We start from the raw sequence: 6,362 nt of genomic DNA, 5'->3' as shown, positions 1-6,362 counted from the left end.
GGAAAGAAAATCATTCAATCTAGCTAGAACTAAACAATCATAATAAATTATCAAGAATTTCATTCCAATCTAACAAAGAGAAAAATAACAATATAACATGTAACCATGGATTATCCTTCCGTTTTTTTTTTAATAAAAAAATAACCATGTATTTCCCCCTACCGGATTCAATGCAAGGCAGTCCTAAAGCCCTCTTAAGAGTTCAATGTACTGAGGTTTTGTTCCTTTTGTACGATACCCAAGCAGGTGCTTTATTAGCCAAAGCAACCCATATGGTTGGCCTCATGTGTGAAATCATTTCCACATAATCTTTGGGTTTAATCTATCAAAATTAATAGCAGTAATCACATTCACCCCTATGTAAAACAAAAACATAGAACTAATCAATTCATACAAACAGTATATGTTGATTTAATCAAGAGACGATCACAAGCAGTCTCTCAAGATGTTTCAAGTCTGGTACTTCTAGTACCTTCAAGAAGACTACGTGCCCGTTTGGATTTCAGTTAGGTATAATAAATTATAAAAATAATTGATTAAATGGTAGATTTTAATCATAATTGATTATGTTATAACGCAAGCTGTTTGGATTCAATTTTTTTAAAATTAATTTTAATAGAATTGAAGATATTTGGATAGTTTATTTAAAATTAATTTTATTTGTATTAATTACTATAAAAAACATTGCCTTTCAAAATTAAATTATTGATAAATTTGTATCTAATATTATTAAAGTTGTTACATTTTATTTAAGAAGTAAAATATATTATTTAAATTACATATCTAATTAATTAAAAAATTTAAAGTATATTAATATTAACATTTAAATTTACATAAATGAACAATTCAATATATCTTAGTTAAAATAAACTTAATAAAAGAGAAAGATTTATTTCTTAAATACGAAACATCAATTTTACAATAACTAATGAAGATGATAATATACAAATTAATCTTTAATGACATCACATAAATGAGTTATATCTAACAAAAATGTTAAGCACTATCTTAAAATTTTAACAACATAAAAAATGCAGCAATGTAACAAATGACGCAAAATCTCTCTCTCTCTCTTTCTGAACCTTTGCAACAATCTTTATAATGATCCTAAATTTTAAATTAAATTAAATTAATTTTTCTCTACCAATTAATATTTTATTTGAATTTGAATTAATTTTATAGTAAATGCTAAGTGAATGATAGTGGTTAACAGGAACTTATGCTAGCAACTTTTTTAAAGATTCAAAATTTAAATTTTACTTAAAAAAATAAAAAAGAAAAGAAGAGAATTTGATTTTACTTTTATTCAATGTTGTGCCTTTTTTTATAATTTTTTTTAACCTCTCCTTATAATTTTTCCTAACACTTTCGATCAACTTTTCATACAAAGTTCACTAAGAGAGCTTGTGAAAAAATGTGCGTTTAAGCCAATAATCAATTTTTGACTTTTTTTTGGCTGTTTAGATAACTTGGATTAAAAAATTAATTTTGAATTAAAAAATCAATTATTACTCTTATCCAAACACACACTGCTAATAGAATCCCTAACTAAAGCTGCAATCCCATATTCATGCAAATTGAGGATTCGATAGAGGCACCCTACTTTTGATATTTTTTCGGAACTGCAAAGTATACTTGCGATAAGTTACTAAACTCATATCAATGATATATTATAGCAAACTCTAACTTTTCTGTACAAGAATGAAATTTCATGAGCGCCATTTTTCCCTCACTTGAGGTTTGCACTCATAGCTTTGGTGGGTCTAAAATTGATGCGTGACGGCTTCATTTTACACCACTGTTCTAAAAAGAAAAGCATGTGAACTCAGACCAAAAGCCGATGTACCCATTTTACTATCTTATCTAATTTTTCTTTTCTATTTATTCTTTCACCTTGGTTTATATGAAGAAATAAGACCAGTTATCATTTTATTTTATTGAATAAGTTTAAAGAGTGGAAGATCCTTGAAAATGAATTCCATGAACTACCAGAACCTACTTGATTCAGATGAAAGTAAAAAAGAAGACTAAAATGAAACATACGCAGCTAAAGCTGCTCAATTGCACTTTGTTGAAATAAAAAAACCAAAAAGATGTCTCCACGCTGCTGCACTTAGTGGCTTACGTGCCTACTTATCACATCAGCCAGAAGACGGTAAAGTCCTGCTAAACTCTTTTTCCCCTTGAGCTTAACTTCCTTGAAAATTGAAATATAAGCAAAGCATCAGGAATGAACCACCAATGTGATCATATGAACATGATTAACATGAATAATCTTTAATAAATAATCCGTCAACATATCCGACTCATATTTGGGGCAAAAGGCACACTTGAAGGTGGGGGCACTTACTAAGACAAAATAATATTTAATGATAGGATGAAATGAACATCATGTTGAACAAATGAATTCATCCCTTAAAATTCCAGTTTAAAAGATTTCATACCCTTAACAAAAAGAGCAAGTACCAATTTCACCTCCCAATGTTACTAACCTATTTCAACTTGCTTCAATCCAGTAGCAATATAAGCTTCTACCACGCGGACAATATCCCTTTGATAATGTTGAGCAAAAACAACTCATGTCATCAACAATCAATTGAGGCGACCCATTGGTAAAAGGTTTATAAGAATAAAGAACTGGCATAAGAGGACCTAGTAACCTTTCCCGCTCATGTTGATATGTAGAGCTTCTCAAGTTTCTGATGTTGCTGGAGCTCTATCTCATCAGTAATCACATTATCTGAACCTTCATATCCACTGCCCCAAACACTTCCAGAGAACATGTACTATCAATCGCCATCTAAAATAAAAAAGAAAAAAAAAATAGGAGTGATAAATGGCAAATACTTTATAAAAAGAAAGAACAAACCTTTAGTAACCTTCAAAATAAGAAAGTTACATTACTTGCACCCATCATCCTTTTTTTAAACATTTGCAAGGATTAGAAGAAAAAAAGGAAAAAATCAGCATCTATAACAGGTATTTAGCTTGTATGCAATTTTTATTATATGGCACAAAGAAAAAAATAGAATTACACTGTACATACATGTCATGCAGAAAAGATTGTCTAGTACCAAGTTAAACATAAAACTAAGTTCATCTTCCTCGTTTGAGGATACACTCAGAGAGATGGATTGTTTTAGTGAGGCAGCAGAGCATCTTTTTGATCTTCAATTTTATGATTGTTATTCATTGCTGCTGTTGGCAAAATCATCACATTTCTCAAGTTAAATGGTTGGTATGAATCTAAACAAATTGTTCTTACCCTATTTTTCTTGTTGCTCTTATGCCTACTGCATTCTAAATCAGTATCTTCAAGAAAGGGAATGACTTTGGTGTTTGAAGGAGCGAATTTCCCTGTGAATATTTTGCACTTACGGTCTAAATTTCTAATCAATATGGAAATCTGACAATTTAATTAGGTTTCATAGACTTAGCACAGGAGGCTCCCTTGAAATAATCAACTCACACCAGAGACAAATGGTGAGGATGAAAAAAGATTGATAATGATTTAAAATTAAGATCAGATAGGAAAAACATTAGAAAGAAGGTGAAGAAGATATTCGAATGGTTCCAGGAAGAATAGAAATGAAGTGTACACAGATTCAAACGGATGATTTATACCCGTGCCAAATTTTATACTGAAGAGGGTGAAGAAAGAACATGACCATTAGTTCATACTCAAACAGTTAATATAAAAATAAAAATAAAAATCCAATTAAAGAATAATATTCCATAAATTCCCAACTTCAATAGTAACCAAAGTAAGACTAATTACAGGTATGACATTCTTTTTTGTTTCCTATTTCTACAACAAAGTATAGATACTTAAGACAATTCAAGATTGGTACTTGCAGATCCATAACGCCAAAGATGCAACAAATAAACTAATCCATTATGTATACCCCAAAAAAAAAAAAATCATTATATTACCTCTCGACTTGGGTGCCCATCAACATCATATTCCGGCAATCCCATCAATATAAATAACCAAACAGTAATAGTTGCAACTCTTAAGCATCAACCGAATAACTGATTTCAAACATAGCTAATATTGATTGTATGATAGGGATTAAGAAAGAGCCAAAAGTAGAACGTGATAGATCATCAATATATACTTGTAAAATAAGAATAGCCGGGCCATACTAAAAGAAAATATCCATTAAATTTTAACATTCTAACTCATGTTAGATGAAAGAGTTCAGAAAGGGCACAGTTAAGGCATATCAGACCTGTATTTAAGTTCCTAAACTCGTGCTTCAGATTGATCATCATGTGCAAGCAAAATGCTAGTAGACTCTGTTTCCTTCCTCTTCTTCTCCAATGAATAAGGTTTGTTGTTAAGACCATTGGCTTCTAGCTTATGGTTGTAAGGTCCTGATATTGCTCTGCTTCTCCCAGTGTCATCCATAAGATCTGACCTTCTGGGATATTTTTCAACAGAATGAATACCAGTGTTTTTATTTGTTAACACTGAATCCTTCCTTTTTAATCTGTCAACAGCATCTACTTTATTTTTTTCAAAACTATTCCTGATTGACGAAGAATCTTTCTTAGCATTCTCCAAAGAAACTGAGTCTTTTACATGTCCATTGGTTACTACAGGCAGCAAGGACACAGAAGAAGAGAAAAGACGCATTCCTTCAATGTCTCACTCATCCAGGGAAAACCTTAATTAATCTAATTAACATAAAATGATTTTTTAAGTGAATTAAAAAAAAATTAAACCTTTCTTCATTTAACACAGAAGAACACTAAAATTGTTCTTATCCACGAAGAAAACAAAGAGAAAAGATTCACCAGTCATACTGGAACTAATTCCCTTAGCAGCCAAACAGATGGAAACATTTGAAAGGCAAATGGAAACAAGATGAACCTGAGAGGCGTAGAAATAATAGTAGCAGTAGTATTCGAAGAAGAAGAAGAGAAGCGAGAGAGGAAACAGAACTCGAAGCGAGCTAATTTGAGGAGGGTGCGCGGCAAGAGTCAGTGATCTTGGTGGAAGCAGGCAACTCTTGGATTCTATCAATCACGAACTTGCATCTCTTCTTTGCCGATTCCACTTCTGGAGTGGAGGTACGTACCAGAGGTCGGCAGTGGAGATCCCAGTGAAGCTAGGGTGAACAGCTACAGATGCTTCTCTACCGTCGTCCGAGAAATTTTGATAGTCGGTAGTTGCTGAGTTTGATGTTAGCCTGGGCCCGATCCGCATAGAGCTCGACAATAGGGATGATGGCAACGGCCTCAGTGAGGATGTCTACGGCACGCTCGGAGAAGACGCGGGAGAGAGCAAAAATCAACGAGGGGAGGGCAATTTCAAGTATTTTACCATTCTAGACCCTTACTTGATGCTATAAAAAGATGAAACTGGGGGCATTTCTGGCAGTTCACTGTTTATTCACTGTTCACATGGCCATCCCAAATTTGTGAGGGTTAGATTCTTTTGAGTATATTCCAACCACTAGTATTAACATAATTCTCCCAAACTGATAAAAAAGGGAGGGATTAATCATCAAATGCAACTTGTTATTCAAGAAGTGAGATATTTAATTTTTTGTGATTATAATGTAAAAATTATGTATTCACTAAAAGAGGTGATTAGACTAGCAAATTGGCTTGCTAGGAAAGCTCATAATAGAAAGAATGAGTTTAGCATTTAATATAAATCTCTAATAGAATATTATGACCTATATTGATCGGACAAAATCATGTAATTCTACTCAAGATTGGTCCTATCATTTTGTAATAAAAAAACATAATTCTCCCAATTATTATTTAATCTCTTATGAATATATTTGTTCAATGATTAATTCCAATCTTTTAATAATCATTTATCATATTCCTTTGTCTTTAACTAATTTTCTTATTTAAATCTTCATCTCTATAATTTCTCATTAATTAGCATACAAAAAGATGGCCATGACATATTTAAAATCATAGATTATGAAGGAGAACTTAATGTGTGCAAATTTAAAATTTTTTTATTTAAATAAGGGTAAAATTGGAGGTTTATTTTATGTTTAAAAAGTTAATAATGTAATATTCTCTTCTTAATTTCTTTGAAGTTATTAGAACTTCTTTATGATAGGGATTGGATGGAGTATTCTTTAATGTTTGTCTCTTTCCATACTTTTTTGGCCAGAGGATATTATTTATAATTTCATTCGCCGTTTATTACAATCATCAATTTGCAATATTAAATTAATGAGCATTGTTAGTTGCATGAACAAAATTAAAGCGAGCGCGCGCACATATATTCACAGACCATTAATAATACAACTGTCATCTTCCAGCTTAAGTAAGATTGATATCCAACCATCACCGCTAGAAAACAGCATTTCAGTGAGAGGATACTGGAATTA

At 31.7% G+C, this 6,362-nt stretch overlaps 1 long non-coding RNA gene across 3 annotated transcripts; it reads right to left on the bottom strand.

Moving 5' to 3' along the window:
* Nucleotides 1–1,908: 1,908 nt before the first annotated feature.
* Nucleotides 1,909–5,298, bottom strand: LOC129288016 (uncharacterized). 3 transcript variants are annotated; one of them, XR_008587868.1, is made up of 3 exons: nt 4,233–5,298; nt 2,493–2,800; nt 1,909–2,197 (listed from the first exon to the last, which is right to left on the bottom strand). It is a non-coding gene; the product is annotated as an uncharacterized LOC129288016 (long non-coding RNA). The 3 variants fall into 3 exon arrangements; XR_008587869.1 differs by having other exon boundaries at nt 2,493–4,599; nt 4,877–5,298; XR_008587867.1 differs by having other exon boundaries at nt 2,493–5,298.
* Between the last annotated feature and the right edge of the window lie 1,064 nt (nt 5,299–6,362).

Source organism: Prosopis cineraria, unplaced genomic scaffold (assembly GCF_029017545.1).
Source record: "Prosopis cineraria cultivar Desert tree isolate PC_DT_omini unplaced genomic scaffold, ASM2901754v1 PC12, whole genome shotgun sequence".
Classification (NCBI taxonomy): Eukaryota; Viridiplantae; Streptophyta; class Magnoliopsida; order Fabales; family Fabaceae; genus Prosopis; species Prosopis cineraria.
The sequence above is the reverse complement of the archived record's forward strand: the minus strand, read 5'-3'. Positions and strand labels throughout refer to the sequence as shown.